The 26,094-nt window shown below is 42.6% G+C and overlaps 1 protein-coding gene across 2 annotated transcripts in view; it reads left to right on the forward strand.

The window, feature by feature from the left end:
* ZHX2 (zinc fingers and homeoboxes 2) overlaps positions 1-26,094 on the forward strand; it is a 49,458-nt gene that overhangs the window by 6,715 nt on the left and 16,649 nt on the right. The gene's annotated exons all lie outside the window — the stretch shown is intronic.

The raw sequence follows: 26,094 nt of genomic DNA on the forward strand, positions 1-26,094 counted from the left end.
TTTCTCTGCTTTGCTGCCTTTAATTGTAGGTTAAAGTGAATGGAACTTGGTGTAATTCTTCATGCAACATGTGTCCTGTATAACTAACTTATTGGGAGTCTAGACTAGCTTTTCCAAACCTGAGAACCTTTCAGATATTTGGACCACAGCTCCTGTCACTCACAACTAGAGATGGGGGTATTCCTATACGAATACCCTCCGCACAGCTAGACGTCCACTCATGTGTCCTCTGCTGCCTCCAGCTCCATTCACCCTTCCAATTGCTCTGGAGCTTACAATCGGCTAGCCACTCCTGGCAGGAGGAGGGAAGACCAGTCTCCATGCCAGGGTGACGAGTGGATAGCCACATCTAGAAATGTATGTGAAAATAATTTTTTCTGTTTTTTTTTACTTTTACCAGGCAATATGTGTGTGTGTGTGTGTGTGTGTGTGTGTGTGTGTGTTGATTTTTATCCATTCAGTTTACACACACACACACACACAAATCATGGATAATAGCAAACATATACAGTGGGGTCTGACTTGAGAACTTAATCCGTATTGGAAGGCGGTTCTCAAGTCAAAAAGTTCTCAAGTCAAATCTGCATTTCCCATAGGAATGCATTGAAAACCATTTGATCCGTATCTGCTCTTTTCCGTCCATAGAAACTAATGGGAAGCTGCTATTCCGCCTTCGACCACTAGAGGGGGATATTTTGTTTCTTTTTTTCTTAGGTCAAGAAAGGTTCAGGGAAGGCAGGGAAAATACAGTCCAGGCAGTACAGTACCAGGCAGCCTGAAGACTGTCTCCCAATCCACTCTCTAAACGCTGGGAGGAGTGAGGAAGCAGACAGGCACCCTTTTCACTGGCCAACAGTTAACTGAAAGTTCAAATTTTGCACTTTCCCTGCCTCCCACGTGGGTTTTTTTCAGTTCTTAACTCAAATCTAAGTACTTAAGTCAAGTCAATATTTTCCTATGAGAGCGGTTCTTAAGTCAAAATGTTCTTAACTCGAGCCGTTCTTAAGTCAAGACCCCACTGTATACATATATGTGTGTGCGTGCGTGCTTGCTTGCTTGTTTGCTTGCTATTATCCATGATTTTCAGTACCTGGCGGGACTTGGAACCAATCCTCAGCACATATGGGGGTCCTACTGTATTCTTTATTATTGATTGCTCCATCTTCCATTAATTTATTCATTTCCATCTCAAAAAACAATTTTTGCTGAAAGTTTTTTCTGTTTTAGACTACAACTCACTAGCATCAGTTATATGTTGTTGTTATTGTGTGTTGTCAAGTTGGAACTGACTTAGAGCAACCCTAATAGGGCTTATTACTCCACACTGGATATCCAAGCCTTTCCTGGCAATGGTGGGATACGAACTCACACACCCCAAAGAGACTGGAGATATAATCCAGTGCCTTTAGACAGTTTGGCCATTAGTTGTGTATGGCCGAATGTAATTACAGTACAAGACTTTGTGGGCTTGAAACCTTGATTTGTAGTCTTGCTGCAAAGTTACTAAAACTGGCATCCAATTGGTGTCTGAACTTGTTTGGTTCCAGGCCAGCAACATGATGATGCTGGGGTAGCTGTTGTTTTACAAGGAAACAGCTTAGATTTGTTTTTAGTGATTCCAGTGTAATGACCTCAGTAGGTACCCAGACCTCTACTATTACGTGTATATTTTTCCTTCTGCAAAAACCAACTTTCCAATCTGGTTTTTAAGGGCAGCACGGTTCGTAATCAGATTATTGGGTGGCATTTACCTTTTCTTGATGCTGTACCCTTGATGAAAATATGCAAACACATGGTCTGAAGTTAAAGAAGCTACGATTTGGAAATGCATTTCAGAGCTGGTTAGTTCTTTGCCAGGGCGAGCTAATTAGGTTGCTTAGTTTGTTTGCTTGTTTTACAACTTCACTCTTTCTTTCTTCCAACCCTAAAGCCACCAGCTTTTTGTTTGTTTCTAAATGGTTATTGCCTTCGACAGTCTTAAGATTACTTCTTGACCACTGGTATTTGTTAGTATCCAAATACAGAGGTTTATTCTGTTTCCCCGCCACTGCAGATTGCATGGTGTGGATCTAATAGAGATCAGCGGCATGCTTGGGAGCTGGAAGCTTAAACTGGGTTTCTCACCTGTGTTTTTAGAATGGTGAGGAATGAACAGGTGAGGCTGCTTGGTTGTATTGTGCTGTTTTGGCTCTTCATTTTCAAAGCTGAGTTAGAAATGCTGACCCAGGTGAAGCTGACTAAAAATTAATTTCATGTGCTAGAAAACTTCTTGTTCTCTTTTTAATACGGTGGAGCTGAGCTTTCAAAAAACTTGATAAAAATATGGCATTTCAGCAGGTTTTTAATACTGATGAGCCTGGAGAAAATATCATAAAAGGGAGAAAGCCACAGACCGTTTTCCCCCAGTGGTGCTCTTCTCCCTGATAGAAAGTTCTTTGATCCAGTGGAAGAAGAACAACGAAAGAGAGGGTTATTTTTTTTGTTCTCGATGGCTTTGTCCTCCCCCACCCTATATTCCTGAGGATTGTAGAATTCTTTGGAGCCCGCCTGTGTGACCTTGGGCAACCTGTACAGTCCCAGGGCACACCGGAATTGACTTGACAGCATGTAGGGTGGATTAAAAAAAATCAATGATTTCTAAAAGTCAAATTGATCTAAAACACAATTTAAATGTTTTTAAAAATGATTTTTAAAATTTAAATCACAAGCATCAAATCCATGCTCAGTTGCATAGAAGAAATAGATGTAACTGGGAGAAAAACATCCCCCTTTCATAAGATGGGAATTAGAAACATCAGACCCTAGAATTGATTCCAGCCCTCTGGGGAGTCTCCATGACGTTATCAGTTGATATTTTCCCATGTTCTACACAGGTGTTTCCACTCTAGAAGGGTAGAGTGTATCTCCTGGGGCCTAGCTGATGGCAGCAAGAGCATTAAGTAAAATATAAAATAAAGTTTTTTTCTTTCCTCCCATTTGTGCTTCACCCTGTCCACCACTAAGGCACATCCCTTAAACTTCTCAAAAATCAAATCCACTCCTATATCTGAAAAAAAGTTTATCCATAAAGAACTGCTGGATAGATCAGTGTTTTAGGTCTCCGGCTGTGGAGCCAGAGGTTGGGGGTTCAATTCCCCTTCGGTGCCTCCTTGACAGGGGCTTGGACCCGGTGGTCCATAAAGTCCCTTCCAACTCTGCAGTTCTGAGATTATTATCTTTGTCATAGACTAAAGGTTAAGGCTCCATGGCAGTGCATACGTACGCACCTGAGAGTCCGCTTCATTGAACATAGAGGGACCCACATTTCGTAAACATCCAGAAGGTTGTGGTGTAAGACCCAATTCATGTTTTAACTCTGCAGGCAAAGACCTTTGTATTTTCCCCATTAGAAAGGCAAGTGCTGAAGTCAGACAGTGACGGGTCTCGGTATAAGCTGAAGTTTCAGGGAATTGCAATGTTTTTTCCAGATCTACAGGCAGGAATGTAGATCGCAAGGTAAGCAATACTGAATGAAGAGAAAGTTTGATTTTTCAGGTGTGAGATGGCTTTAAAGCCTCGGCGCCTGCCTCTGTCCATTCCCAGCTGGTGAAGGGGTGTGTGTGTGTGTGTGTGTGTGTGTGTGTGTGTGTGTGTGTGTGTGTGTGTGTGTGTGTGTGTCATCGCAATGAGACAATAGGCCGAAGCACTTATGACCACCAGCCCTCTCCCACGTCCCCTCTGCTTGCTTCTGGGCCTTTGGTGCACCAGCGTTTGGTCTCCTGTGCCGTTTGGAGCAAGGTAAGAAATGGAGCACCAGCACTGCAGCTCAGGAGCCTTCTTGGTTACACGTGGCCTCTTCCTAACCCTTTCCTGTCTCGTCCTGAGTCATCATTACAAAGGTATTCTTCTGGTCTCCTCTTGAAATCTCGAAGAATGGAAAGCTGGTGGGTTAGTAACCTTAGCTGTGGGTGACTGCCTGTTTTATAGCAAACTCCTGGCGATCTGTTCCGTGCCGACATGAATAGCTCTTTGAGTATTGTGTGTAGTCAAATCATCTGTACCATTTTACAAGCTGCGGTTCTACCTGCATGTACCACGTGTGACCATACATAAACACTTCCTTGCGCATGAAAAAGCTATGTTGATGATGCAGGACAGCAGTATCCCCTTGTGGGTGAAAGAAGCCTGAGCTTGATGACGTGAGGCAACAAAGAGAAGGGATTTATTTTTTTCAAGTCAGTGCTCACAGCATTTGCTTTTCTGCATTCACAGCAAGTGGTGCTGTTTGTTTAGTAAGAAGTGGTTATGCTTATAGTTTAGACAAGCACAAGAATCAAGCAACACTTAAACAGACTTTGGGGACAGACAAGCTGCAGTGGCTTTTGTTTTGCTTTCTTTTCTGGTGGTCTCTTACTATTTATTTAGTGCTTTTATACACTTTATTTTTTTAAAAAAATCGTTATAGCAACCTTGTAAGATAGGTTGGGTTGAAAGATTGTAGGTAACACAAAGACACCTGTTGAGCATCAGGGCCAGGAGAGGGATTTGATCCCAGGTCTCTCCTGAGTCCTATTCCAGCGTTCTAACCATGATGCTAATCTGACTTCTTTAAAAATCCTCATCCAGTTTTCAAGATAGAGAGGCAACTAAGCCAAAAAGGAGTATGAGACAGTTCACAGACCTAATTATAAGAAGCATGTCCATTTTATTGCACTGTCCAGTACCTGTTTTAGACGTACAGTGGTGCCTCGCAAGACAAAAGTAATTCGTCCTGCGAGTAGCGCTGTCTTGTGAAATTTTCGTCTTGCGAAAAGTGGTTTCCCATAGGAATGCATTGCAATGCATTCCTAGAGGAACCTCGCAAAACGAATGAATTATTTTCATCTTGCGAGGCATCAGTCTTGCGAAGCACGGCCATAGAAGAAGCCGTCTTGCGAGGCACCACAGCGATGGCAAAAACCATTCGTCTTGCGGGTTTTCTGTCCTGCAAGGCGTTTGTCTTGCGAGGCACCACTGTAAACCATTTGGTAGCTTTGTACCAGGTCAAGTGTGGATAGCAGTGTGGCCCCAACCTATTTCTTTAGGAGTGTATTGATCAAACATTGCCCATGCTCAGATATTGCCCTATACTTATTGATGACCAACACTGAAAGAGTGCTGATATATGAACCTCACCCCCTACCCCCCCCAAAAAAAACTCCACTTGACAGGAACTTTGCTTTCGTCTTATTTAATTTCCTGAAATGCTATTTTGTGTCTTCCTTTCAGTAATCTTTCTTCAAACCTTACCTATTTATCCAGGTTTTGGGACAGATAATAGAAGAGTATTTAATGTGGGCCTTCACAGCTTAGCTTGTCCCAGTGCGCTGTCATTGTCCCCTTCTGACATCATAAGAAGTGTGTGCTTCTCTTCTCCTGGTTCTTGAACCAAAGAGGAAGGGGGGCATGATCAGGAGGTTCATACATGTGCCCTGGAATTGATTTCGTGGATATGTGCTCAGAATCTGGCCCACAGCTGCCTCAGTACTCCCGACCTCCAACACGCACACACACACACACCCAGAGAGAGAGAGAGAGAGAGAGTTGGGGAATCTTCTGGAAATCACACTGGCTGAAATCCCACTCAGATTAGATCCCAGGAATCACAGGGGAACTTGCTAAAGTAATCCCTTTTCAGAGTTCCCATTCTTCCCCCAAAAATCAATCAACAGCTCTCAAACGACCTTTACCCAGAGCCCTGATTAAGACCTATGGGATGAGTTATTACATCCAAAAGGCCACGCATGGCAATGACTTTATTTCTGCATCAGTTTAGTTAAAAGTGACGAAAACTGTATCGTTTTGCAGCAAGCACTGCAGTTTTTGTTAATGTTTGCAGACAAAATACTGGGTGGACGGGGGTGAATCAGTTATTCTCTGTCTGTTTTTTGTTTTTTGTTCGTCTTCTGTCATCCTACCTCCTCCGCAGTCCTGAGAGCCCATTTTGCTTGCCCTGTTCTGATTATTGCTTTCATTATAACAGCTAGTCAGTTTGGGAGGACTTTGGAAAATAGAAGAACATTTATTTCTACTTCCCTTTGTAAGAGTGCAGTAACAATACCCCTCCCTCAGTTTTATTAAAGCTATTAAAATCCTCAGAGCGAGATGTCATTGTGTTGCATCAGGGCAGGCGTTAACTTACCAGTTGTCATAGCCACATCATTTGAAACACCCAAACAAAGCAGAAAGAAACTTTCTGATAGTGGAACGCTGTCATTTTATCCTTTACTGGTTAGCACACTCACTGGTGTGTATCTTCAGTTTTTTCAGAATGTTTACAACATTTAATTTCTTTGATTTTACGGGCTTGGGGGCATGAAATTGTACTTAATTAAAAATGTGGAACGGTTGTATAAGAAAGCATAGCTGTCATAACAGACTGGGGTACGCATGTTACCTACTGTGGGCTTTGGAGAACCCTCCAATATAGCTGAATAGGCAAATTGTGGCTCCCTGAAGCATATAGAACAGGGTGCAATTTGCTTTTTAAATACAGTATACAGTATTTTCCCATGTATAAGACTATACTTTTGTCTAAAAGCTTTAGACTAAAAATTGAGGGTCATCTTATGCATGGAAGTAAGCTGAGGAGAGAACGAAAACAAGTGGAGGGGAAAGCAGGGATCAAAGCCCCCTCCACTTGCTAAGCCCCACTTAGATTTCTTAATTTTGGGTTAGAAAGTGGGGGGGGTGTCTTATACATGGGGGCCTCTCATACACGGAAAAAATACGGTAATATCTCCGGCCCCTGAGCCTGTTTTAGGATTTAGAAAGCCTTTATTTAGAAACAGGGGCCGGCAGGAATGCACAGTTTTGTATCTCTGCAATAGATGTTTACTGCTTGAGGATATAAGAGAAAACATTCCATTGGTTAAGTCCTAAACTGTACAGTACTGTACTTCATGTTATATTAGCCGCAATCCTAGATGTCTCTCCTAGCATGTTTTAAGGCAAATCTGCATGGTCACTTGATATTTGCTTGGATAAGCACCTAATTAGAGGGTAGTACTGGACTAGGATAGTAATGTGCCGCTTGTATAGGATGTTATTCCTGCTGCCTTGAAAAGAGGCAATATCCTTAGACTGCCAAGGCCTAATTACTAAGCTTCTTTAGTGATTAGAAGTTGGCTTCAAATGTGTGATATTAGAACAGGTGGAAGGTGGATGATCTAGATCAGGAGAAGGGAGCTTGTTGGTACCAGGGGCCTATAGGATCAGCACCCAGCATCAGCCAGCGACAAAGTCTGCGCTGTCTTCAAGGTTTATGACGCTTTAGTTGCCACTGTGGTGGCTCTCTGTGGTGCATTAGTGTGCCAGAGTTACCCTCCTTACCATAGAGCAGATGTTCTTGGACTACAACTCCCAGAAACCCTGGCCAGCACAGCTAGTGGTGAAGGCTTCTGGGAGTTTTAGTCCAAGAATGTCTGGGGACTCAAAATGGGGAACCACTTTGTAGAGCCTCAAGAGACGTTGGAAAAGGTATACTGTATTTTTCTCTGTATAAGACGCCCCCCATGTATAAGACCCCCTCACTTTTCTAACCCAACATTTCTTTCTTTGTAAGAAAATAGAGGTGAAAAGCAATTCCTGCTTTCCCCCTACACTTTCTTTGCGAAAAGCAGCTTTCCCCCTCCATGTTTTGCAAAGAAAATGGAGGGGGAAAGCGATTCCTCCTTTAATTTCTTTCCCCCTCCATTTTGTTTGCAAAACGTGGAGGGGAAAAGCTGCTTTTTACAACAAAAATGTAGGGGGAGAGCAGGAATTGCTTACTTTGCAAAACGTGGTGGGGAAACGCTGGGATCAAAGCCCTTTGATCCCTCCCCCCCTTACATCTGTGTATAAAACGACGCTCAATTTTTCCTTTAATTATTTTAGGAAAAAGTGTTGTTTTACACACGGAAAAAATAGGTATATATTTTTGAACTGCCGCTATTTAATTCTGCAAGTTGGAATTAAAAATAATATTTCTACGTGACGATCCTCAACAGGGAGATAGCGAAAAAGGAAAAAGAAAGATGGTGTGCCATTTTTTCATTATGGAGGCCCTTTTCCACTGGTCTTTCTTGTTCTAGCTAAAGTAAATTTAAGCATAATGATATGCTTTTAATAAATAAGTAAATACCAAGTGTTATCTGTTATTCCTTGCTGTTTGTTTAGCCGTTGGCACCTGCGTAGTATGCCTTTCAGACTGCGCAGAATTTGGCTTGGGGGCAGTTGAATGACGTTTTGTGGCCATTTAGACATGCCATGAGTCAGCAGTCATGGCTGGCACAGCTCCTGGAGTACTGTCACTTTCCCCTGTTGCCACGGCAATGCTACTTTAACAAATAGCCTTTTAATATATAATGGAAACCCTGCATTTGGCAAGGCTGAGTCTTAAGTGCTGCGTTGCTGCTACACAGAATTGAGTGGCCAAGGAAGGGTCGAGAGCCAAGTTTTTTTGGCATTGAACTGTCCGCTCCCTTGACAGATCACAGTCATTCACTCCTCCTGCAGATCTGTGCATGCCTCCCGAGGCAGAAAGCAAAGGCATTGCAAATTCACATTTAGAAAAGAGGAGGAGCAGCAACTCCTCCGCTGAAGGGTTTTGCCTCTTTTACTGCATTTGCATTCTAGGCTGGGTATATGACTGTGATTGCATATTGCTAAAAGCTTACCACTTTCGCTTCGTGTTTTCTGCAGCCTGGCTCCATAGACGTAGGCTGGGTGCTGGTGGCTCCCTTATTCTGTGGATTGAGTTGGATAACTTGCACACGCATTTGGAATTGTACGCATTTAGGAAGAAGGGTAGTGGGAGGCGTGGTCCTGTGTAACTGATCAAGGTGATATTTCATAAAACAGGACTTTTGCAGGAGACATTGAATAATGCAAGGAAGGCTTTGCTCTTGTTTTGTTTTTAATAAATACTAACCACAGAAGCCTCTGTGCTGCAAGGTCAGAAGACCAGCAGTCGTAAGATCAAATCCACGTGACGGAGTGAGCGCCCGTCGCTTGTCCCAGCTCCTGCCAACCTAGCCGTTCGAAAGCATGTAAATGCAAGTAGATAAATAGGTACCACCTCGGTGGGAAGGTAACGGCGTTCCGTGTCTAGTCGTGCTGGCCACGTGACCACGGCAACGGTCTTTGGACAAAACACTCACTCTGTGGCTTGGAAACGGAGATGAGCACCGTGCCCTAGAGTCGGACATGACTGGACTAAATGTCAAGGGCAACCTTTACCTTTACCTTCATTGAATGTCGCTTAAATAGTTGACATAATTTTCAGATTTTAGTAGGGTATGTATTAAAGAACTATGCCCTATATTATATGTTGAACAGTGGTTTTGGAGTGGTGTGTTTATTTTTAGATAGGTTTTTTAATCTACTTCTGGAGTAGATTACATTACAACTATTATGTGTTTCTTTCTCCCTTTATCCTACATAAAACATGTGTGCAAGAGAGAGAAAAATTCCCCAGTACTGGTTTATAGGCTGTTGAGCACTTTCTAGAGGAGACTTAGGATATTGGTGGGACTTTTTGCAGGTGAACAAGTTTTTAAGCATTGTTTGCAATGGCTGGCATGCATCGTTACAAAGCTCCTGTGCATTTTACTTCTATCCATCCACCCATGCTTTGGGCCTCAGTTGCATCTTCGGTGACATTAAATAAACAGTAAATCTCTGAATGTGGTAATGGGTAGTATTCATGTAGAACACACGAGACATAATGAACTCCCACAACAGTTTATGTGAAATGTGAGACATTAGGGCAGAAATGATGTGGAGAAGATGGCGAACACCCAGGTGGGCAACCACAATAAGGTGTTGTTGTTACATGCTGTCAAATCAGAACCAAATTTCAGCCACCCTAATAGGGTGGTTTTCAGACTATGTGAGATATTTAAGGAGTGATTTTACCAGTTCCACCACAACCCTGTGTTTCCATGGCCAAGCAGAAATTCAAACCCAGATTGCCTGAGTTCCGGCCTATCAGTCTATCCACTATGCTGGGTACAGTATATCTTTTGGTATCATCCTCCTTATACTGTAATAGTATTGATAGCTTTACAAAGGCTTCCAGGAAAAGGGACTCTAAAATCTGTCTTGTAAACACTAATAAATGTGGTGTAAGAGGGCAGTGTGGTCGGTGGTCTGCATGGAATACCTTTGTCACAGGGGAGAGAAATGGCTACCCTTAATCACAGTTAGGGGTTGTAGAAGAGCATAACTATTTACCGTTACATCTCTTGAATTTTCACTGCCCAGATGTTCTTTTGGAACCAGTGATTTGCATGCGCGATCGTTTGGGAGAACAGGTTTAGCTGGATGTGCCTCTTGTGTTTTTGGTCATGTGCGGCCAAGTTGCCGCCATTATGAGACTACGAATTAATGATTTCCGGAAGGTCCTGTGGTTGACGAGCCTGGTCATGTCTGTCGGTGTATCTTAAAATAAATAAATAAGTTTAAGATTCTGATGAGGCAGTAGTCCTCTCTTTCCCTAGACACCCGCAGTAGGTACTCGTCCCTTGGTGTCATGTTGTTGATTGAAATAACAGTATAAATATGTGATCAAGTAGGGCTGTTGTCATGGTCTGAGATTTTTCCTAATTGGTGAATCTCCAGTAGAGCAGGTCTGAGATTAAATCACTCTTGATTAATAGACAAATCAGAAAAGGGTCTTTACTCCTCAATTTAGGGTTCAACAGCATTTCCAGGCTTAGAAACTATATTACGACACTTGGGTCACATACAGCCAAAACTAGCAAAGTGACGGCCGTCCTCTTTAGTCTACATTTCATTCTTGACCAGAGAATAGATGATGACATGCATGCTAGTTCTGAATCAGATAAATGCTTTAGGGCAATGCAGGGAGATCTTAGATCCCATGACAGTGTCTTAGGTGCCTTGCAGGAATGACCCCAGCTGTTAATGACACGACCTTTTGGAGGTCATTAATTCAAAGCATTGCCATATGTTGGTATTTACTTGATGACGTATTACAAATTAATAACCACGATTGCTCGAGAAACAGCAGAACCTCCCAGGGAGAATTTGGAGGAGGAGAAAGCAGGTTTGCTGCAGTTTGAGCATCAGTACCTGGAATGTTATGTTAACGAGTTTCTGTCATGAAGCAGCTATGGTTTTAATTGCTTAGGGAAACAGTTGCAAAGGAACTTTGATGAATGACAATATCTAGAATCTACAGATTTGTCCAGGAAGCATGAAGTACAGCTGCTAACCTAGATATTAGTGATGCAATTTTATTCATGAATGACTCTCATATGCTACCCTATAACACAAAGTTTTCTGGGTGGCTTGCAGTAAATGAGTATAATAATTGTAAATGCAAAGGAAGGCAAGAAGAAGGGAGATGGACATCTGAGGACAGCCCTCAAGGTGCCCTGTGGATATCCAAAATGGGCCTTTAACAAGGCAATGTCCCAATCCAGGAGGACAATGGAACAGTCTGAGACCCTGAGCCTATGGAAGAACCTGTCCATTTCTTACATGGCAGGTGTGTCTGAAAAGCTCAAAAGGATGTTTGGGAGACACCACATAAGTGTACACTTCAAACACACTAAGGCAGAGACTTGTCCACGCAAAAGACCGGACACCAAAACACAACAGGAGCAATATAATGTACCTGTTCCAATGCAAAGTGGAGTGTTTGGAGCTCTACGCTGGAGAAACCAAACAGCCACTAAACGGGAGAATGGCCCAGCACAGGAGGGGCAATAGCTCAGGTCCACCATCAGCAGTGTTCCTTCATTTGAAGGACAAAGGACACTCATTTGATGACAAAGATGTATTCATTATGGACCAAGAGGGTAGGTGGTTTGAAAGAGGGGTCAGGGAGGCCATAGTTCCGCATATAGAAAATCCCTTCCTCAACAGGGGTGGGGGTCTTAGATACAATCTCTCTCTTATTTATCATATTGCCCTTTCATCTGTCCCCAAAAAGATCAGGATGGCATACACCAGAAAGACCACAGTTAACTACCGTTAAAGACCCATGACAATGGGTGGAGAAGGACTGCAGAAGTGGAATTATCCCTCACCCTCAGTCTTTTGTCCTTCTAATGATCCTATTCAAATAAATTTTAAAAGCTGTGCCTTTTGGAAGCAAAGGGTGGCCAGAGAGTTCAGATAAAGCAGGGAAGGAGCTACCACCCCTCCTGAGACAACTGACTCACTTTGCCTAGCTGTAGGGCCGGCTGTGTGAACATATAAAGTCGTGCCCCGCTTAATGTTTGCCCCGCATTACAATGAATCTGCTTTACGACGATGTTTTTGCCATTACAAAATGATGGTCTAAATGGGGGGATTTCGCTTAGCGATGATCGGTTCCCTGCTTCAGGAACTGATTTTCGCTTTACTTACGATGATCAAAAACAGCTGATCATTGGGTTTTCAAAATGGCCACCAGGTGCTTAAAATGGCTCCCTGCTGTGCTTAGGGATAGATTCCTCGCTATACAGGCACCGAAAATGTCCACTGTATGGAGGATCTTCGCTGGACGGCGAGTTTTTAGCCCATTGGAACGCATTGAGGGGTTTTCAGTGCGTTTCAATGGGCTTTTTAATTTTGCTTTACGATGTTTTTGCTTAGCGATTTTCCTGGAACGGATTATCGTCGTTAGGCGAGGCACCACTGTACTTAGTGCCTTTATTTGAACACATGGGGCGAACATCTCTGCTCCTAACTTAGACAGGTCTCTTCTTCTGTTTTCTGTTAAGATCATTTTTATGGAGGTTGTCATATAGGACTTAGAAGCAACTGCTGATCTATGGGGAGTGGGAGAGGATGTTTTGTGAAGGCTGTACCCAGAGGCAGAAGGAGACTTACACTCTGTCAGAATCTATCAGCCGCTCTTCAAGTCCACCAGTTCAGACCATGGCCTAGTTTGGTAATTTGATTCTGCTTCATTACCTATGGCTTTTGTAGCCAGCTGAGTTGATCTTGGAATTGCTCTTCTATGCTTGTCGCTCAAAGATTTTATTGTTTTCTGGGTTTGCCACAGTGACTGTCCTTTGCTAAGTTAGACCTTTGGCATGTTGTTACCACTGTATTTCTTTATAATTTCTTTGTCTGGGTCAAACCACCCAGAAAAATAATACAGCAGAGTGTGTATATACAACACATTTGTTCTATAGCTGCGGTTGGTTTCTGGCTGAACTGAAATGCATTCAGGGAGCTAATAGCTGGAATCTGATTTGAGTGCCAAGATTATGGCATGTTGTGAAGCCGATTTTGATTACTCGAGCTTCAGACAATTTTCAAATGAAACCAAATTCAAGGCTGTGATCCAGTATATGTTTGCTTTGCAGTACACCTCCCTGAGTTCAGAGCCCTTTATCTGTGGATAAATATACAGAGGTTTGAGTACATCATTCATGAACTAGTTATGCTTCTAATGGGTGAGGCATATGTTTGGTTGTTGTTTGGTTACTCTTTACCAGAAATGATTAGAAAAATGGAACATCTGGAGATTAAACGTGGTACCTTCTGCATATAAAACATCACTGCTCCCTTCCTTCCACGCCCTCTGGTTTCCTGTACTTAGGATTGCACACCTTTTACCCCAACTTTATACTTTAAGCAGGGAGCTTGCAGCCCTCTGGATGTTACGGAACTGCAACTATCATTCCCCCACCCTTGGCTATACTGGGTAAGCCTGATGGGAGTTGTAATCCAGCAACATCTCAAGGGCTCCAGGCTCATCGTCACTTTTATACCTTAAAAGAAATGAAAGCAGAGTGCGACCTGAATTGCATATCCTGCAAAAAGCCCTGGAAATTCGCCCACCAAGCTTTTGTCATCTGGATCGGTGCCGACAGAATCATTTTCAGGCCTTCTTCTGTGTAGAATATGATTATGACCATCATGCTTAACATTAAAAGGGCAAACGTAGTGCATGCTGTCCAGTGCGGATAACCAGATTGTCCATCGTCGTCATGAAACCCAGTGCCAGGAAAAGTTGTTTTTTGAACTACAGATCCTAGAATCCCCAGTCAGCATCTGGGAAGCATAGTTATTCAGGGGATGGCATTCTGTGGGATTGTCTACACACAGAATGGAAGTTGTAGAAGTGGCTGTGACTTCATGGCACATTATCAGTTGCGTGACCAAACAGCATTCTGGGATTCCTGTTCCATGCACAGACATTCCAGCAGAATATGGACCGCAAAATATAACTTCTCGAAGCTCCAAAAACAACAGCTGCATTGTCCCCCGACTTACTTAACTTATATGCAGAATACATCATGCAGAAGGCTGGACTGGAGGAATCCCAAGACGGACTCAAGATTGCCGGAAGAAATATCAACAGCCTCTGATATGCAGATGATACCACTCTGATGGCAGAAAGTGAGGAGGAATTAAAGAACCTTGTAATGAGGGTGAAAGAGGAGAGTGCAAAAAACAGCCTGAAACTCAACATCAAAAAAACTAAGATCATGGCCTCTGGCCCCATCACCTCCTGGGAAATAGAAGGGGAAGATATGGAGGCAGTGACAGATTTTACTTTCTTGGGCTCCATGATGACTGCAGATGGAGACAGCAGCCATGAAATTAAAAGACGCCTGTTTCTTGGGAGGAAAGCGATGGCAAACCTTCACAGCATCTTAAAGAGCAGAGACATCACCTTGCCAACAAAAGTCCAAATAGTCAAAGCTATGGTTTTTCCTGTCGTGACGTATGGAAGTGAGAGCTGGACCATAAAGAAAGCTGACCGCCAAAGAACTGATGCCTTTGAATTGTGGTGCTGGAAGAGGCCTTTGGGAGTCCCTTGGACTGCAGGGAGATCAAACCTATCCATTGTGAAGGAAATCAACCCTGAGTGCTCACTGGAAGGACAGATCCTGAAGCTGAGGCTTCAGTACTTTGGCCGTCTCATGAGAAGAGAAAACTGCTTGGAAAAGACCTTGATGTTAGGAAAGTGTGACGGCAAGAGGAGAAGGGGACGACAGAGGATGAGATGGCTGGACAGTGTCTGCGAAGCAACCAACATGAAATTGACACAACTATGGGAGGCAGTGGAGGATAGGAGGGCCTGGTGTGCTCTGGTTCATAGGGTCACAAAGAGTCGGACACAACTAAACAACGACGATTCCCCCCCGGTCTTTTTTTTAAATCTCCCTGTAGAGTTAGATCATATGACTGTGGAGCCAGGAGCTGGGAGTTTGAATCCTCAGTGTGGCCTCCTGGGAGGGTAACCAGTTGAATTCACTGATACAGTGAAATGTGTGGCTGTTAGGATTCTGTACCCAGCCACTTGTATGGCCTTGGGCAAGCTGCATGGGAATCCCAGAGTGGGCATTATACCTAGAAAAACTTGGGAGGCTCAATTAAGATGAAAACATCTGGTGGCACTATTATTGTATTTTCCCCACTTAAAACTGCCGAGAACACAGGCGCCAGATAAGATAATCAGATCATCAGTGATCACAAAACAGTAGATGGTAGGGAGTTTAGAGGTCAGAAATCAAGAGTACTATGTATACATCACCTTCAGTGGAAATATGAAATTGGGAAAATAAAGGATGGTATGGAGCTGTTGATACTTTCTTTTTATATATATACCTTAGTCAGATATGCATATTTGTATGTGTGTTTGTGTGTGTGTAGATGGATGGGTGGATAGAAAGATAGATAGAAAATGAGGGATGATCCTTAAAATAAGGATATTTTGATACCCTTGACAGTAGAATGTGGGTTGTGTGCATGCTGCATTTTAAGAACAGTCTTTGCTGGATTAGATCAAGGTCTCTTTGATCCTAGGGTCTGTTCCCAAAAGTACACTGCAAGATATTCCTGGATCTTCTGCGTTTAAAGATATATAAAGGAGTTCTGATTCTTACAATTTGTTGCCAACAACCCACTGGCTAAAGAGCAAATGTCAGGACAAAAGCCATATCCATAGACACATTCTGCAACTCCAGTGTAGAGGAAATTTTAAAACATTTTGCTGAATAATTATTTATTACTTCTCAACCGATTTCCATTCCACTTGTAATCTGTGTCAGCAATGCAGAAAGAATAAAGAGTTGATTTCAGTTATTACGAAGATAGTTGTGCTTCTGTTGGCACATTGACAGCCTATCGGATAGACACTGCCTTGTTGTTTACACTCAGAAATGGAGAACTGATATGGGATCTGTTTTCATTTATCTCAGAGTGCAGGACACATAATAATGGGCCCAAGCTACAGAAAGCCAGATTTCAGGAATCTGAATATCAGGAAAATCATGTTAACTGTTAGAGCAGCATGACAATGGAACCAATGGACCTCGGCAGGTGGCAAACACTTCAATGTTGGAGGTATTCAGGAGAAAAATTGGACAATCATCTGTCAGATGTGCTCAGATTCGGGTTGGACTTTCTGCATTATAGGCCCATTCCAACTCAGCTATTCTGTAATTTTAAGAAAGTATGCCTTGAGCTTATTGGAATAAAAACAGGATAGACATTTTAGCAGTAAAGTCAGCTGGTAAGATTATGATATGTCTGTCTGTTTGTTTGTTTTATTATTATACGGTCATAGACCCGAAAATACTGTACAAAGATAAAAACATTATATAATATATACAGAATAAGTAAGTTGTTAGAACATATCAGCAGCATAAAACTTGAGTCATGCGGGTGTCTTAATATAACATTTTACAAATTCTTGAAACTGAGAATAAAAACTTAGCCACTGACTGTGTTATATCTTTCTGTATGGCCTGTGTTCGAGAATCCATTCCAAACATCTTGGCTGACCTTGATAGCCAGTTTAAATTTGTGCGGGCCACTTTCCTTGCCTTATCATCTCTGTCTTAAGAGTTCGGCACTTAACGGGTCGTCGTCCTCGCCAGACAAGAAACAGAGCTACATAACGGAGTCAGCATGACGTCCCCTTTGGGGACGCATGACAGAAATTTAAAAGAATCACCTGGTCAGCCATGATGAAAGGATAAAGATAAGCCACATGAATGGCATTTTTCTTTTTTTGCTAGAAAGAACTGTGCAAAAGTCGAAAAGAGGAGGATTTCTCTCTCTTAGGTTTAAACACTCTTCTGTTCCTCCTTTAATGTATTAAGATCTTTCCATCAGATCCCAATGCTTTTCATCCGTACCTTTTTTCCGCCTTTCCCTTCCTCTTAGCAAGCCTCAATTACGCACCATTGATTTTCGGCTGGCTTGCTCACTGAGAAGTATTGACCTGCCGCTGTGTATCTTCAGAGAGCAATCCTTTCTGGGTAGCTTTGGGGTCAGAAACAAAAGCAAAAGGCTTCACTGAAATAATTTTTCACTCCACACACACCCCTCCTCACAGGCTATGTTATCCTCAGCTTCTCTGATTTCTGGATATTTTGATCAGATGCGCTATTGTTAGAATCCATCACTAAATGTTCCATTTTAATAGCTAGGGGGGGAAGTGGAGAGCAATATCCTTTTGTTAAAGTTCCTTCTGATTTCTGAGCTTTGCCCTAGAAGACATCCCCTTCCTATTCACTAACCATCACCACCGCAAGAACCCAGTTTTCCTATTTCGCTCAAACAGGTCTCCTCCCTCCACATGCACTTTCATGAGGTAGAATGATGCTGGAGTTTATTTTAATTAGTTTTAATGATTTGTAGCCTACCAACGTTTAGTAGTAGAGATCGTTTGAGAAGAGGTAGTTGTGTTAGTCTGTGCTAGTGTATCAGGACGAAAACAAAAGGGAAATGAAAAATAAAGCAGACAAAAATGTTACGATACCTTAAAGACTAAATGCTTTGTTTTAATGTGAGTTTTCGTGGACATGTTTCATGGTGTCTGAGGAAGTGGACTTGTCCACAAAAAGCTCACAATAAAATATAGCAGTTAGTCTTAAACGTGCCACAACATTTCTGTCTTTTTTGGGGGGGGGGGGGCTGATATAATTTTAAGGAGTCTACTACATGGCGATGTTGTCTTTGAGTTGGGCATTAAGATGGCTGGGATCTTTAGGTGACATAAAATTACAGCAAAAATTAAAGGAAATTTCTTGTATATTGACATTTTGCAAGCCAAACTGCTTTCAGAAGAAAAATGTTGGATCCTCCTATTGCAGTAAAAACTTTTCTTTTCTTTTCTCTTCTTTTTTTGTGATCCTTTAAAACACCACAGTACTCTGAGATCAGACCTTGACTCATTATGGAAGCTAAGCAGGATCAAGCCTGGTTAATATTGCGGTGGGAGACACCTGGGAATACAGGATGCAACATTGGGATATGAACATTGTTCAGTAACAGAACACATGCTTTGTGATACAAGTAAAGGCTAGGAGGAATCCTGCCTGAAATAGTCATAGTTTCCCATGCGAGTCTAGATGGGACGTGGTTTGACTGACTAAGGGCATTGCAAAACAAATAAGGAATACTCTGCACCTTGCATGGCATTGCTGTACATCTTTTCAGAAAGCTTAAGTTGTTGCAGCCTGCAAACTCCTTGGTTTGTGCAGTTAAAACTCTGCTGACGACCTGCATTGGATCCCAATAGATTCAAGTAACCAGCTCAAGGTTCAGCCTTCCCTCCTTCTTAAAGTAAATCGAGCACCCACCTCACTGGAAGGCAGGCGCAATGTCTAGTCTGCATAATTCAGTTGTAAAGCACCCAGAGAGTGCTTTAAGCACTATGGGTCAGTATATAAGCAGCACACTTTGCTTTGCATTATGCTGAGTTTTCAGAGTCAACTTGATTCATTTTTAAAACCATGTTGAAGCTCAGGCTTGCTGTAGTGGTCCATCTCTCTTTTCTCCAGATTACAGTACTGTACTTGAAAATAATTGGTAAACTTAATGGATCAGTTAATATACTACAACTGCTATGCAGTAGTTTTTTTCTCCTTCTTCGTGGATGTACAACTCAAAGTGCATAGATACCTTTTATCAGTGGTTCTTAACCTTTGTTACTCGGATGCTTTTGAACTGCAACTCCCAGAAACCCCAGTCAGGACAGCTGGTGGTGAAGGCTTCTGGGAGTTGCAGTCCAAAACTTCTGAGTAACCCAAGGTTAAGAACCAGTGCCTTATATGATAAATCTCATACACTCTTCTATCCCACAGAATCATGCTTTATTGAAGAATCCACACAGAACTAAACCTGTAATGCAGACACCTGCATTCACAATCGGTCCTAGAAGTACAGATTGAATTATTCTAGCCTCTTAAGGGAAAATATATTCTTATTTTGCCATGGCCGCTGATATATTTTTCATAACAGTTATCAGTATCCAAGCTAATGAGGCCGTATCGAAAATGTAGGCCAGGCTGTGTGTTTATTGGTTTAGAATTTGGGGTGGGTGGAGATGGTACATTATAGTGTGAAAATTTAAACAAAAGTCCTGTCGTTTGGAGATTCCGGCCACAGAGACTGGCGAAACGTTAGGAAGAACAACCTTCAGAATGCGGCCAAAGAGCCCGAAAAACCCAGAACAACCAAAAGTCCTGTCGTTTGGAGATCTCTCTTTCTGCCAACATCTCAGGCCCACCAAGGCTGGAGCAGAGAGGTCAAAACAGGAGGCTGTGTTAGGTGAGCCACAAGGACTGTTTGAGGCGTAATTCCACAGGTGAGGATTTTACATCCCTAAAGGAAACTGAACCAGTGGTTTTTAATTGTTCTGTTTCAGTTCTTTGTTGGTGCGTTTGTATGTAGAGTGCAGTGAAGGCTGATCTTGTATGGAACAGAACAAGAGATTAATGATCTGCTAGAGAGAGCCTTGATGGGAATTGCAGGATTCCAAAGTAGAAGCATCAGAGCTGATGAAGAAAAAGACCGGGAAGCACGCCAGTAGTGCACATGAGGTTCTGACTCAAACTGGCCTGAAGGGTACCAGCATGTTCTGTTCTACAGCTTTTCCACGCCCTATGGACCGAATTCCCTTGGTCCTGGCCTTCATCTGTAAAATGTAGCCTCAAAGTCGGCTGAATAGTGACTTAAAGGGGTAAGACTAGCAACAGGAGAGGATGTCAAAACGGTTATTTCTAACTCTGTTTCCACCCCCAACCTATTAGTCAGAAGAAAGGCAACGAGGTATTTCACAAAAGGACAACTCAACACATTAAGAAATGTGGTCATTCAGAGTGCAGGCTTTCGACAGAACTGTTGGTTTAAAATATTTTTATCCTGCCTTTCTCTTCAAAAGGACCCATGGCAGTTGACATCATTAAAAGGACAATATGTCAAAGCTAAAAGTAATACAAGTGCTTTCAAAAGGGTTAAACAAGTATTACTTTAAAATGGTAAATAAATTCAGTCGTAAAAATACATTTTAAAACAACAGAGCACAAAAATCCAATTTGAAAACCCACTCAGACAGGCACTCACTAAAGAAAAGTCTATCTGAAGAGAAAGGTCTGAGCTGAGAAAAGATGCAGAAAGACTACTATTCCAGACAGGAATTGTCAAAGAGCTCAAACCTTGATAGTTAGATGCTTTAGATTTTCTTGTCACTTCTGGTAAGGGTGTTAAATCTATCTCATTATAAAAAGCCACTTGATGTACCTGCTCCTTTTTCATAGCAAAGTGAACATCTTTGAATGCTAATCTTAATAACACTTTAAAAGTTGGCCCTGTTTTTTTTTTTAAAAAAAAATAAACTTAATTCCAAATGGGTATTAAAGGCTTAACTGTGTTGCAGCTGGAGATGAGTGAGAATTTTGTTTTAGGTGTTTTTTTTTACAGAAATTTACCAAAAATTTGCTAATTTCTTCACATATGGAATCAAGCGCTCCTGAGTGTTTATAATGTTCAGATTTTGGGGAGAGAATCTGAAACCAAGAGATTCCTGTAACTAAGAATAGGGCTTGAATTGCTTGAGTCTTAAATATTTGTTTGATTCCTGTATATTGATCCATGTTAATGCTGAATTTGGGGGCCAGCTGGTTTGGTTTGTTTCTCTAAGGAGCTCCCCAGCTTTCATACTGATGTGGCAAGAAATATGTGGCATGGTCATATTTGTGCCAGGAATAGCTGTTGGATTTGGTTGGTACAATTAAGTGGCATTTCATTTCAGCATGTTTTTGAAAAATTTGACCAAAATTGGATCCCCCCCAAAAAAATATATTGGGAATGGAAAGAAATTGAGACGTTAAAAATGTGAATGTAGACATGAAACTGATAGATTGTTCCCATCCCTAATTGAAGCCATGTGGGTAGCCAGCCTGAAAAAATAAGAATCTGTATACATCTGTCTGCGTATACCTGCCCTTGTGTGTACAAACAAGTTGCAAAGCCATACTGAAATTCTCAGGAATTCTGGGAAATGTTGTGCAAAAAAGTAACTTTTCCAGCCTTTGCTATAAAGGCAAGAAACTGTTTAAATAAGCTTCCTTAGAAGTAGACTAGAAACAACACTTACAGAGAGTGGGGTGTGTGAAACTCAGACAGGGTGCAAAGAGATATTCAGTGGACTCTTTCAGGAATCACAGTATAGCCTCAGTTACAACTCGAAGTTTTCCTAGGTATTCCATTATTTTGATAATAAAAATATTGCAGGCAGTTTTCCCATTAGTAGGGTTGCCGGATACATGGGTACCAAAAGGAGGACATAGAAAGTCAAAAAAGAGGAGAGAGGAGGATCTATTGATTGTTTCATTTAACAAACAGGAAGGGGGCCTACCAAGAAACAGCTTCCGATGGGGAGCAAAGCAAATAAACCCGAACCCACCCTCGCCCAGCTGTGGGATCCCCGACCCTCAGAACTCTGCACAGGTTCAGAGGCAACCTTGCTAATCTGGTTGCCCAAATAAGGCTCCAGCATAGGCAGGGGGAAAGTGGCGACGGGCAGTACCGAACAAGGCAGCCTCCCCTCCCCCAAGCGTCATAAGTTCATGGCTGGGGAGGGTGGGAGTTGGAGTCCCCAAAAGGGACTTTGAACACACACAGTCTGGGCACTAGCTTTCCCATCGATACACTCGGGCACTGCTTGCTCCTGTCTGGCTCGGCGGGCGGTGCGCCGCTCGCACTGCCTTTCTGGGCTCCACGTGGCCATGGTGGATCGCCGAGCAGCCGCGCCCACCGCAGGAGGGGGCGAGACCTGTGCTCTGGTGCCGGTAGCAGGTAACGGGGGGCTGGTGGGTGGGGGCAGGGAAAGACAGGGGGAGGGGGGGTCCTTCCACCTCTCCCCCTCCCATCCAAAATTATAACATAAAATATACAAAAGCTGGACATTTTAAAGCTTTTTATCTTTGCCTGCTGGACAGAGGACATTAGGCTAAAAAGGAGGACATGTCCTCCTTTTGCCTGACGTCTGGCAACCCTATTCGTAAGGAAGTTGGATTCTGTAGAGTGGAACTTGACGGTTATGTTGAAAGCGGGATAAAAAGATGTCAATAAATACCTTGCAGAGTGCGCTATTCTCAGCTCCCGTACACATGCACTGCATAGCATGCTCACTGTTTACTTGCACAGGAAAGGGATTAACGCTGCCTTAGCCTGGATAAACTAAGGAAGCATTTAGCCTGAATAAACAAATATTCCTGTCCTTCTCCATGGGCAGCTCTATGCTTCATTTTCCCCTGTGCCTCTTCAGACTATGTCAGGGTTTATTAATGGGTGTTGGGGGGGCTTTCTTACTCATTTGGTTTTGCTTTGTTTGTAATTTTTATATCTTGAGCACCATCAGTAGTGGAAATGCAAAATATACATGTCATAGTCCAAACAAATCATATCAAGTGAGTCAGAATAGATGTGTTCTGTCTATGACATTTATTTCTTTTCTTTATTCTTTCTTTTCAGCTGGTGTACTCCTCAGGGCCTGGTTCCTCAACAGTTATTGCAAAGCATGAATTATAATTGCTAATATCCGCCCTCTTGCATAGACTGCCCATTGTTGTTATTTTTAAATGCCACTAAGTTATCCCAGACTTAGGTTGGCTCTCTATGAATGAACAATTTCGAAATGTCCTGCCCTCAACAGCCCGGCTGGGCTCTTGCAAACTCAAGCCTGTGGGTTCCTTTAGGGAATCAGTGCATCTTCTTTTTGGTCTTCCTCTTTTCCTTCTGCCTCCGCCACCATGCCAGGTCTCCTACCAATCAGAGGAGTCACCATTGCTCTCCCCAGTAATTCAAAGCCATGGTACAGAGAGATTTGCAGATCACTCTAGTCTCAGTATGGGACGCGGTGGCACTGCGGGTTAAACCGCAGAACTGTGCTGCAGGGTCAGAAGACCAGCGGTCGTAAGATCGAATCCACACAACGGAATGAGCGCCCAACGCTTGTCCCAGCTCCTGCCAACCTAGCAGTTCGAAAACATCTAAAAATGCAAGTAGATAAATAGGTACCACCTTGGTGGGAAGGTAACGGCGTTAAGTGTCTAGTCACGCTGGCCATGTGACCACAGAAACTGTCTTCGGACATACGCTGGCTCTATGGCTTGGATACGGGGATGAGCACTGCGCCGTAGGGTCGGACATGAGGGGGGAACCTTTACCTAGTCTCAAGAGGTCCCTTAGAGCCAGATGCATGGACAGTAGACAAGGGAGTGAGTTGGTGGCATTCAGTGAAGGCTAAGGACACTGATGCTATGGGATACTGAAGCTTCTCCAGGTTTTACTCCAGATTTTATGTGAGCTCCCCATGGTGCTAACCTTAAACCTCAAATAGGTTCAGAACTTCGTCATTTAGTTGTATCTGACTCTTCGTGTCCCCATGGACCAGAGCACACCAGGCCCTCCTGTCTTCCACTGCCTCCCGTAGTTGTCCCTATCAGAACTTCTGATAGCTGCTTTTCCCCACACCACCACCTCCACTGATCATGGTGCTTCCTATTCCAACTCAGGCAGCAAGAAAATGCCAATAAACATATCAATGTTGGGAGTGTGTTTTTAATTTCTACCATGGTGGAATCCAGATTCTTGGACAGAGCAGAGTTTAAAAAGAGCACATTGACATCGAGAGCACATTAACACATCGTCATTATCATCTTAAAAATGCAGAGTCCTAATGATAGAAGTGACCCTTTGGATCATCCAATCCAGCCCTGTCAAGGAGGCACCGTTGGGAATCAAACTCCCAACCTCTGCAGCCAGATAACTAAACCAGAATTAATGCTTTTATTGGGTGCATCTCTTCTATTTAAAATGAAAGTAACAATGCTCATATCAATGTTTTATATCTTAACATGCTATTTCTAAACTCTTGGTCAGAGTGATTGAAGGGTTGTCTGACATGAGACCCAGTGAATTACACCGCTGTACATTTAATCCAGCACAGTGCACTAGTACTATTAATAAATTTCCAGGGTCTCATGTAATATTCTGGCCTCATTCTGCTCCCACCAGCTTTTTAATTCACAATACCAATGGGAATCCCTTGGAACCGAATGTGGCTTTTTTCTGCACATGAAGTTCTGGTGTTGGACTACAACCAGTTTCCATAGATCATTGAAGGCTCGTGTACACCGGCAGTTTTGTAAAGTATTTTTCCATGAATCTCTTGTTTTGAAATTGGTGGAACTCAAAATGTGTTGCTTGGATCATGGCTTACATTTGGAAACAGCTCCCAAATACATCAAACTGTGGCAAAGTGAACCCTTGAATGATCCATCCTCACACATGACTATTTACGTGAGGGTTTGTTTGTCTTACAAGGATATCTGCATGTAGGATCTGAAGGCCTTAGGAATGGACCTCAACAGATGGGAAACCTTGACATCTAAGCGTTCAGCCTGGAGGCAGGCAGTGCATCATGACCTCTCCCAATTTGAAGAGTCCCTTGTCCAGCAGGCCGAGGCAAAGAGGCAGTCCCGAAAGCAGCAAAATCAGGGAGCTGGACAGGGGACAGATTGTATTTGTCTTCAATGTGGAAGGGATGGGTACTCTTGAATTGGCCTTCTCAGCCACACTAGACCCTGTTGCAAGACCTCTACAGCAGTACCTCGACTTAAGAACTTAATCCGTACTGGGACCCAGTTCTTAAGTGGAAATGTTCTTAAGTCGAAGCACTATTTCCCATAGGAATGCATTGAAAACCACTTAATTCGTATCTGCTGTTTTTTGTTCTTAAGTCGAGGCACTGTTCTTAAGTCGGTTAATCCGTATCTACCACTAGGTGTTTTTTTTGGTGTTTTTTGTTTGTTTGTTTTGTTTTGTTCTTAAGTCGAGGCTCCGTTCTCAAGTTGAAGCAACTTTTTGTGACTGGAGCTGTTCTTAACTTGAATCGTTCTTATGTACTGTAGGGACATTCTCAAGTCGAGGTACCACTGTATTCAGAGCACATTACTGTACCATAGTCTCTCGAGACTGAAGGATGCCTACATGTTTGTCCTTTCAATGTTGGGGGAAATCATGTCATTTGCAACAATAAAATAGGAAACCCGTAGATTATTAACAAGCATGGTCTTAAACCCAGAAAAATAATTATTTGTTTAAAATATTTTTATTCCACCTTTCCCCTTAAAAGGACCCAAGGGGACTTACAACAATTAAAATACAATAATTAAAAGCTAAAAACAAAAAGTATACAAAATATTAAATAATTAAGCTAGTATTGTATTTAAAACAGTCAATAAAATCAGTAATAAGAACACATTTGAAAACAGCAGAGCACAATAATATATTCTTTAAAAAAAACATTTCAGGCCACCAGTCAGTAAGGAAAAGCCTTCCTGAAGAGGCTTGTGGAAGGACAGCAAAGATGGGGCCAGCCTGGCCTCCTGTGGGAGGGAGTTCCAAAGTCTGGGAGCTGCGACAGAGAAGGGCTTCTCCTGTGTCCCCACCAAACACATCTGTGAGGGTGGTGGTACCAAGAAAAAGGCCTTCCCTGATCATCTTAATGCCCAGGCGGGCTTAAAGAGGGAGATGTGGACCTTTAGATAGCATTTCGGGCTTTTAAAGTGGTGGTAATTCAGACTTTTGAAAAATTGTGGGGGAGGAGGAACTACAGCAGGAAGAATGGCAAAAAGTACAGCAGTTGGGGGGGAAAAGCCACCAGCCACTTACCCATCTCCTGAGCTATTGCTGAGCACTTATTAAGGCAGAGACATCAAACAAAGCAAATTAGAAGGGCTTGCATTGTTTCAAAAACTGCTTTAGTTGAAAACACAATAGGTGGGAAACTGAAATCAGTCAAGGTTCAGAAATATTCTTTTT

The sequence above is a fragment of the Pogona vitticeps genome, chromosome 4, assembly GCF_051106095.1.
Source record: "Pogona vitticeps strain Pit_001003342236 chromosome 4, PviZW2.1, whole genome shotgun sequence".
Lineage (NCBI taxonomy): Eukaryota > Metazoa > Chordata > Lepidosauria > Squamata > Agamidae > Pogona > Pogona vitticeps.